This window comes from Nelumbo lutea, chromosome 3 (assembly GCF_056320005.1).
Source record: "Nelumbo lutea isolate HS-2025 chromosome 3, American lotus-T2T, whole genome shotgun sequence".
Classification (NCBI taxonomy): Eukaryota; Viridiplantae; Streptophyta; class Magnoliopsida; order Proteales; family Nelumbonaceae; genus Nelumbo; species Nelumbo lutea.
Genome location: NC_142686.1, coordinates 25,105,520 through 25,115,448, shown reverse-complemented (window position 1 = coordinate 25,115,448; position 9,929 = coordinate 25,105,520). Strand labels below are relative to the sequence as shown.

The 9,929-nt window shown below is 43.8% G+C and overlaps 1 long non-coding RNA gene and 1 other non-coding gene across 13 annotated transcripts; one reads left to right on the top strand and one right to left on the bottom strand.

Moving 5' to 3' along the window:
* Positions 1–5,642: 5,642 nt before the first annotated feature.
* Positions 5,643–5,723, bottom strand: TRNAL-CAG (transfer RNA leucine (anticodon CAG)). The gene has a single exon. It is a non-coding gene; the product is annotated as a tRNA-Leu (tRNA).
* A 59-nt stretch (positions 5,724–5,782) lies between these two features.
* LOC148863712 (uncharacterized) lies at positions 5,783–9,690 on the top strand. 12 transcript variants are annotated; one of them, XR_016110243.1, is made up of 5 exons: positions 5,783–6,092; positions 6,347–6,579; positions 6,722–6,773; positions 8,796–8,884; positions 8,972–9,690. It is a non-coding gene; the product is annotated as an uncharacterized LOC148863712 (long non-coding RNA). The 12 variants fall into 12 exon arrangements; XR_016110237.1 differs by having other exon boundaries at positions 6,666–6,773; XR_016110239.1 differs by having other exon boundaries at positions 6,666–6,773; positions 8,738–8,884.
* The last annotated feature ends 239 nt before the right edge of the window (positions 9,691–9,929 follow it).

Sequence of the window (9,929 nt, the reverse complement as noted above, 5' to 3'; positions counted from 1 at the left end):
AATTAGGAGAGATGCCACACTGGTTACTACCTCACGAGGCTTGGATTTGACCGGCCTGGGAGCTTCAGTCTCACCTGAGTTGGGAGCCTCGTGCTCAATCGACCTGGGGGCTTCAGAGCTGAATGTGCATTCGACAATGGAATCTGCTAAGGCATGGGCCTTAATGGCAGTTCGCGGCTTGTATTGGAGATCGTACTCACTGAGCTCAATGGCCCACTTCATCAACCGACCAGAGACCTCGGGCATAATTAAGACTTGCCTCAGAGGTTTGTTAGTGAGAATGATAACAGAGTGAGTCTAGAAGTATGGGCGGAGCTTCCGAGCTGCAATTACCAGTGCATACGCTAGCTTTTCTATCTCCGGGTATCTCGTCTCTGCTCCTTGCAATACTTTACTAACATAATAGATGGGTCGTTGGACCCGATCTACTTCCTTTATTAGTACCAAACTGACCACTTCATCGCTCGCTGAGAGGTACAGTTCTGAAATGTCGCCCTCCTCGGGCCGGGTTAAGATCGACACACTAGCGAGGTAATTCTTGAGCTCGTCAAATGTGAGCTAATAGTCTCGGGTCCACTTGAACCCTTTGCTCTTGATTGTCTTAAAAAACGACAGATAGCAGTCCGCCGATTTGGACATGAAGCGGCTCAGGGCGGCTATGTGGCCATTCAACCTCTGGACCTCCTTCAACTTACGGGGTGATCTCATGTCTAAGATGGCCTTAACCTTATCCGGGTTGGCTTCAATGCCGCATCGGTCAACGATGTATCCCAGGAATTTACCTGAGGTCACACCGAACACACACTTGTTCGGATTTAATCTCATGTTAAACTTATGCAAAATTTCAAAAACAAAATGCAAGTCTTGTATTAATTCATGTGAGAATTGAGTTTTGACGACCATGTCGTCTACATAGCATTTTACTTTTCTGCCAATTAACGACGCAAACAATTTATTTACAAGCCTTTGAAAGGTTGCCCCTGCGTTTTTCAACCCGAAGGGCATAACCTTGTAACAGTATAGGCCAAACTTCGTGATGAAGGCAATCTTTTCTTCGTCCGACGGGTCCATCTTGATCTGGTTATAGCCCGAATAGGCGTCCAAGAAACTTAGCAACTCATGCCCTGAGGTCGCGTCTACCAAACGGTCGATTCTGGGGAGCGGGAAGCAGTCTTTCAAGCAAACCCGGTTCAGGTCGGTGAAGTCGACGCATATTTGCCACTTGTCGTTGGCCTTCTTTACCAGGACGGGATGGCTACCCAGCTCGGGTAGTGGAATTCTCTTATGAAGTCCGCTGCGAGGAGCTTCTCGACTTCCTCGTCGATCGCTTTCCACCGTTCCAGGGCTAGGTTGCATTTCTTCTGTCTAACGGGTCTAACAGTTCGGATCGTAGGGGCTCCTGGACGGAAGCGCTGATCTGAAGCGTCCGAGCTAGGTCTGCTGTTGAGGTCGGGACCATGACTGTTTCTTCCGTGGGTGCGGCTCGCTCTTCGCCTTGCTCCATGGGTCGTTCCAATTCGAGGTCATCGGCCACCTTGGTTTTCACCTTTAGGGCGGCAATGTAGCACTTGCAGGACTCGAGCTGGTCGCCCCGTGCTACTCCCACACTGAAATCTATTGGGAACTTTATAGCCAAGTGGTAAGTGGAGACCACCGCCCGTAGGACATGGGTGATCGATCGACATATTATGGCATTGTAGGGAGAGGGGGTCGCTACCACCAGGAAGTTGTGTTCGAATCCAACCACACAAGGCCATGTGCCGATCTCTACAAGTATTGTTATTTTCCCAATGGGGTAGACTTCCTCTCCGCTGAAGCCCACTAAAGGGGTGTCCGCAGGCCTCAGATCGCTTCTCTGCAACTGAAGCTGGTCAAACGCAGCTTTGAAGAGGATGTCGGCTGAGCAGCCTGAGTCCTCGAATACGCGCCTGACCTTGAAGTCATTGATTCTTAGCTTTATTATGAGTACGTCATCATGGGGGTAGTGGACCCCTCGCGCATCTTCTGTAAAGAAAATTGGATCTCCCGTCTTCGGCCGCTTTGGGGGGTTCTGCTCTTCCCGGATGGCCTCAAGAATTGACGTCCGAGCTACTGCCAAGGTGCAACCCACAACGATCGATCCTCCCAATATCATGTGGGTGGTCCCCCGAACTGGCCTCTCCTCCGGAGGCTGCCTTTGCGGTTGTTCGGCCAGCCTGCTGCTAGACTCTGGAGCATCTTTACCGTGTTCCCCTTGCCGACTTGTTCTATTGCTATTGTTATTATTATTATTTTGTACAAAGTTTCTCAAATATCCATGATGGATGAGCTCCTCTATCTCGTCACGGAGGTTTTTACAACTCTTGGTACTGTGACCGTGGTCTTTGTGAAAACTGTAATACAAACTCTTATTTCTTTCATTGGGATTCCCCCTCAGACGGGGTGGCCACTTCACGTATGGGGCGTCCTTGATCGCTATCAGGATTTTGGCCTGCTTCGCATTCAGTGGGGTGTAATCAGCTTGGTCTGGTGTAGGAGCTCGGAACAATTGACCTGGCTTTGCACCCCAAACTATTTCCTTTTTTCTTCGGGTGTCCCCTTGACTGGAAGACTCTCCTTCTCTCTTTCTTTTTTTCGGGTTGATCTCCTCTTTGGTGGCTATGAACTTATCCACAAGTTTCAGAAACTCAGTTATGGTCGCAGGTTGGTTGACGACCATGTGCCACTTGAACTCTTTGTGCATCATGCCTTCTTGGCTGTAGCAAGGCGTACGACGGGGTCCAGGCGCGGTATCTGCATACAAGCGTCATTGAACCGCTTGATATAGCTCCGGATGGACTCTCCCTCTCTTTGTGCTACGTTGAAGATGCTTTCTTCAGTTCACGAGCACCGTTTGCTGGTGACGAAGTGGGACGTGAAAGCTTATGTGAACTGCACCCAACTTCTTATTGACCCGGGCGCCAAGTTTCGGTACCACGTGTGGGCTGCTCCCCTAAAAGTAGTGGAGAAGGCCACGCACATGATCATTCGGGTCGAACGACACGTCATACTTATCAAGAGGGGGGAGCTTGAAATCCTTGGGCATCGAGATTGCCAGGAGTTCGGAAGACAGGGGGACAGAAGCGAGAGTAGGGGAGCTTTGGCTTTGGCCGAGCCTACCTCTTCTTTGCCCATGAGCTCAGGCAAATCGCGGGTGACAGATCGACGAGCTCGGCGGTGACATCTCTGCTTCTTGATGGGCTCGACGTTCGTGCTGCTCACCTCCGCGCTATCCAGAATGGTTTGCGCAGGGAGTAGCCTGGTCTGTTGTTGATGGCTACTGATAGAAGGATCCTGCTTGGAATCTGTTGCCAGGATCTCAAACCGGTTTTCAAGGATCGGGGTTCCAAACTTCGACTATCTAGGTGACATAGACCTACTGAGTTGGGGTCCTCCCGACCTATCTGCCCACGGCAAGATCGGGGTAGCCGGTCTCTCCTGTCTGCCGTGGGGGGAGGCCTGGTTTTTCGGGAGATTTTGGGGGGCCTCTCCTCGGTCGGAGTGCTCGCTCTGGCGGCGAGATTTGGCTTGCTGCGAAGCTAGGCGCTGAGGCGAGAGCTGAGGCTGTTGAAGCTGAGGTTGGGGCAGGTGGGGGAACTGCTGTTGATACTGATACTGGGAGACCTGGTGCAGTACGTGCTGTTGATAGAGTTGAAGTTGTTGGAATTTTTGCATTTGAGCATGCATGGCCCTCATGCACTGCACCAGGTCCTCCAAATGGTTCGAGCTGGCCGATGGGGGCACGACCGAAGGCTCAGTGAACGTCGTTCCGACTGTAGCGGGGAGTGGGGCGATGACAGGTGCCATTGTGAGGGACGGTGAACTGTTCGATACAGATAGTAGGAAGCTGGGGTTGTTCCCTGGAGTTATCCATCTCCGTGCTTCGTCTGACATTGCTAGAGGAAGCCATGAGCGTTAGATTGTTTCAAAGAAGAAGAAGGAACTGAAAAAGTTTAGAGAGAAAGGCTTTTTGAAGCGATTCCCATAGACGACGCGAAATGATGTAGCACAATCCAATCACTCCTAACTGACGCTCGCGTGGCTCCTGAGATGTACCTGAAACGAGAGGAAGGAGGATGAACTCTCGAGGGGTTTTCCGATGGGAACGCTCCGATATTTAAGTTAGTATTGTGTACAGGAAGTAAAGAGAGAACGAATGTTAAGAGTGTAGGTTGCGCTAGCGATTTCAGATACCTTGTTCCTTGAGGATAAGTTCCTTATAGCTGAATTCCGTTTCTCTCGGCCCTCTGACTTCTAACAGGGCAGGTATAACCGCCACTGTCAGTCTGCCATAGCCGTTACAGGCAGAGCTGAGGTGGCACGCGCAGGGCCATCGTGCAAGGTACGTGTCTGTCAGGTGTGGGACGCCTTCCTAAAGGTGACAGGCGTGGCGAGAGGACATGCCTGCAATTTGTAGATTTGTTTGGTACGACGGTCGGACAAGAAGCCCTCCTATGGTACGGCGGTAGGGCCTGAGCTAAAAGGTCGAGCCAAATCACCCTCCATCAGTTTTGGTTTTTGATACATTAGTTATGAGGTGGTTAACATTAAATAGCATGTTTGCTTAATTATGATTATGATGGATGGAAAATAGCTAGCTCTACTAATCGATCCATTTGAATAATTGTTGCCAACAAAAAAGGGCATTGCCATTGGGTGAGGCATATTCCCATTACCAAAAGTGAAGTGACCCCCACCTTCACCTGCTTTCTTTCTTTCTATCTATCAAGTAATTAAATAAAAAATCCAAACCTCTATTACGAAGAAATTAAAGCAAGCCAGTGATGCTCTTAAAATGGGATCAACAGCTATAGCTGCCACTTTCACCACCACCATCACCACCACCACCACCTCCTCCTCCTCCTCCTCTTTTGTTGTTACTGCTACAGGACAGGATAGAGTTAGAGGGTGTTGTTGCAATCGAGTCATTGAATGTATGGTGAGGGCATGCGTGTTATGCATTTGTTGCCCGTCGTCCCTTGTGCGGTGTTGCGTGCAGTTACCTTACAAGATAGGATGGCATGCCGTCCGACGTCTGATGGGCACATGTTGCGGATCGGACCCTAAGATTGTTGCCGCTTCTTCATCATTTTCCGATATTGAATTTTGAGAGCAGACCGCTCACCCAGTCGTCGACTAACAGAGACGCTGTAAGTGTAAGAAACATGTTACTCCGAACCCCAACCCTAGGACTAAGGAGTGAGAGCATCCCCACTATTTGAGTTTTGTTTTGTCTATAGAATGTTTGTGGTTTCCAACTTTCCAGTATTAATTGTTTCGTTGTTCGATAAACACGAACAGTGCACTATGGATGGTCATGTCATGTCATCTTCAAGTTTAAGTCTTTCTAAAAAAGACTTTCCATTTCTTTTTCTTTTTTTAACTTCTACCATTGTCTCCGATTTGAATCCGAATTAATACCAAATGTACCAGAGTGAGGCTGGGCTTTCTTGAATCCCAGCAATACTAAAATGAGAATATTTTTGTATACACTGAAATGAGAATGTGTTCATATTGTTAAGAAATGTTTTTGTAATTTAAATTTGGATAAAAAAATGGAACAAAACTGCTACTCCAAATATAGATCAGAAGAAGTGTGAAGCATGAAGAGAAAAATACTTGCTTGTCAAGAATGGGACTCGAACCCATGCCCTTTCGGACTAGTACCTGAAACTAGCGCCTTAGACCAACTCGGCCATCTTGACAACGATGAGACTTGTTTTGGGTATTCTTTTAATATCATTATAAGTGATACATCATTCTCGCTCCGTCGATTCTCTTGATTCTTGTGACACGTCGGATAGTTAGATTCGGCGGTTAGCGTAGAGGGGCGACGCCGAGATGACGGACGTCTGGATTTGGGCCTGTTTGAAGCCATGCAATAAAGCCCCAGCTATTCTCCATCTCTCTGGCGGAGCAGGAGCTGAGACCTTTTTGTATTGTCTCTGCTCAATCTGCGATGGTTTGTCTTGGGTGGTTAATGCCCGTCCCTGGAGTTTCAAACACAGTCCTTGAACTTGAAGCTGCCGTCCATTATTCCAGAATTTCCGCGATACAATTTCTGGGCACTCAGGGTAAACGGTCTCAACCTTGCCTTTTTATTAAAATTTTCCCCAATGGACACATTTATGCTGTTTTAGTAGCTGAATATTTATTAGATGATATCTCTTCTAGAGGTCTACGAATACTCCAATGCGTTTTTCTGAGTTGGGATTTAATGAAATTCGTATATGATCACGCTCACGCAGATTCCAACCCATTTCACCAGTTACCGAACTGCTGAAAATTTTATATTATTTGCTTATAATTGTGTCTTTATACTTTCCAGACCACTTTCTGCATAATTCTTGGTTGACTCTGCGTTTTATGTAATGGAAGCATTGCATTGAAGCTTCATTTCCGAAAACAGAATGAGTGCAAGAATGTGGAGACTATTGAATTAGGAAAAAAAAGTGCTTACATGTATGAAGCACTACTTGTCATTATTAGGTAACGACTGTGCTTGGTGATGTAAGAACCTGCGTTTGGATATGGATACAGAAGCAGACAAGGTAAATGGAGGTATGCTTGTATTCTGCAACTTATTACATGTTTAGGCTTTACCATGTTTTTATGCCTTACACAACCCAGTTTTTTTTTTTGGATAGGTAACACAACCCAGTTATTACTTGTGCGACCTTGTAACAAAGACATTTTTTAATAGGCTTACAAGATCTTGGAGCAGGTTTTACACGTCCAAAACTTGGGGATAACAGGTATTGTTTTTCATGATTTTCAATTCATTTCCTCTTCACATATGCTGTTTCTGTAAATTGTGTTGTTCTACTGAGAGATTGTATGATTTGGAGTCCTTACTTCGTTTATTTTAATGTTTGAACTGTACTCCCTTGTTTTTGATCTGTAGTGGTGTAAGGTAAGAGCATTGCTTTCTCTTTGTTGGCCTAAATATATGGCCTATCTGATTATCTTTTATCAAGGGCTCTAGTCATATAAGTAGTTATTTTTAGTACAATTCCCAATTACATCTTGTCAAGGGTTGGTCATTCATAAACGGATAAAATGTAATTACAACATCTCTTCTCAATAAAGGCTAACTTGTTTCATTTTAGTTAATTTATCTTGGAATGTGCTTCCATTGTCATTGTAAGATTTTCATCTAATCAACATAACCTAGTGAATCTGTAGTTTGAAATAGTGGCAAATTTATTGTCAATTGTCTTGGTTATGGATTGATCTTCATTTTTCTCATGAGAACCAAATAGCTATCATTATGTACCATAATCTGTGTAACATTTCTCTCTGAATGGGATTTGAAGAGGTAGTCTGGTAATTCCGAGACTTCATATTGGAATTGGATTCTAGCATTCATATCTCTAATCATGCAACAGAAATTGCCAGTGCTTCTATTAAATAAGAATTCCTTTGCATTTTTTCCTTTTTGATGATGATGTTTCATAGATCTACCTCTCAAAGTTTGGTTGCATATTCATATTAATTGGTGCCCAATCAGAACTCATTGTACAAACATAATTATTTTTTATCTCAAGTATAATGAGATTGTCTTTGGTCATTAAAGTGATTAACTGTCCATAGGCATTTCTCCTCCATTTAATCCTTTTCTCAACCTTTTTTTATTCAAGACTCTTGGCATAAGTTTCTTGATTTGGTATTTATTTGGCAAAACCTCAGCCTTTATGGTACTGCTTAGAGAGTGTACCATGGGCATGATGGATGGTACCATAAGGATAGTAATTGGAGAGCACCATGGTACTACTTAGAGAGTTAAATCTTGATTATCAAAGTAAGTCAAGAGCCATAAAAGGCTTGACCATAACAGAGCACTGACTACTCAACTTCAGACTCAGTAACGATGATCAGATGTAAGCAAGACCAAACATCATAACTATTGAAGTTTGTAGAAAATAAGCCTACAAAATCATGAAAATGACTGAAGATGGGCCAAAACGTCATCAGAACTTCTTTATCCTCCATCAAGTTTTATTATAGTTATGTTTCCGAAATTCAATGGTTGCAGATTTGAATGCAAAACAATAATAAAATGGTACTTTGTACTACTTGTATGAGAAACCTGCTTAGTGTCAGTGTCTCATACAAGATAATAGATGTATCTTCAGAACCTTTTGGTTCTCTTAATGGAAAATTAGGTCATTTTAGTTGGAGCATCTCTCATCTCTAATGGAAATTTCCAAAATATCAACACTTATTGTCTCTCTCTCTCTCTCTCTCTCTCTCTCTCTCTCTCTCTCTCCGTCTCAATATTTGATCAGTAATACTTGGTATATATTGGTGAAATGTGTGACACAGGAATTCTTTTAAAAGTGAAAAGACAATTTCTGGAGCCCCTTGACAATTTTGGAAATATTCTGGGCATTGGTTTTGTGTCCTCTGTCCACTTTGGGGCTCTTAATATGATTGACGATATGTCCTTGTTGTTAGAGTGGTAAAATTCATTTTTCACAATGATATATGCAGGAATGCAGAGTTAAAGAGCCTTTAATCAAGTAATTAAATTACTTTTCTGTAGGCGTGCAAATAAAGTGTTTAGTCATCTGCAACAAGTTTCCAAACATCAATTAACTGTGTTATACATTCCTAAAGTTGGTTTAGAAGCTTCCTTAAAAACCACTTTGAAACTTGCAGACTCTTGAGAGTTTTGTACTCTGCTTAGCTTAGTAATTTAAAAGAGGGAATTGTCCAGGTGGAAAGATAGCAGATAATTATATCAGCTCTTACAAAAACCACTCTTGCAATTTCAGCCATACTACCATGGTCATGGTAGAGAACTGGAGGTTACACTAGGACACTGGAGATACTGAGTGGCTGCAACGGAACAGGATGCATTTAGGTTCCAAAGCTTGCTGTATTATTTCACTTTCCTTTTTTCCATGCAAAATAATTAGCTTCTTTATAATTTTTTTTCCGGTTTTTGAAGATTCTGTCAGTCTGGAGGAGTTGCAGGACATGCTTATCTCAATACCAGCAGAGAGGTTTTGCATAAAAAGGTAGGGAATATGATCTCTCACTGGAAGTCATTCATCCTCATCCATTATGGACGTCCCAGTGATTCATGCATGCAAGCCAGTAAGGCAGAGGATGTTCCAAAGTGAGCAGGAGGACAAAAAATGTAAATATGATGCCGTGGCTCATTGCTCCTTATTCTCTATTTCCATCTTCTCTGTTATTATGATAAATTCACAAGTTTTTGGCCACTTATGGATGATGATTTTGGATCTGGGAGAATGATGGGTGCACAACATTGCTAGCTGAGCAGGTTGAACCTAAAGAGAAACTGAGGAAGCACTGTGGCGCAACTGTTCAAGTTGTTAGGTTCAACGTTCAACCTGCTCAACAGATGGGGTTGCCCCAATACGTGTTGTTTATTGAGCTGGGTGTGAGTAGTAACTAACTGTTAGTCTAGTACCACATACATCAGTAGCTGGTACAACCCCTTTTAACAGAACGTATCAGGCATCTTTTGGCGGATTTGAATGGCCTCTCTAATCCGTGACATTTCTAGATGGTTGAAAAGATGTTTCAATTTACCTTCTCCTCACCTTCTTTTTTGTATTTTTTTCCTAAGAAAATATGCCGTATCCCCAGTTTACCAAGTAAAAGATGATTTAATACTGAAATTCAAATGGACTTGTCAAACGACTCACTACATGCAACAGCTTACTGCTAGTGCTTTCTAACGTTTTTTCTCCTTTTCCTTTGCCTTCTCTCGGTAAGGCTCGATTTGGAAGGAGAACAAATACAAATATGTACTGTGCAGATACATATAAAATAATACAAAATATAATGTTTTGCGCTTTACATATTTGTATTTGTACCCCTTCCACACTGAGCCTAAGCAAATTTGCATTCTAAGAATAAAAGATGAAAGTTGTGTA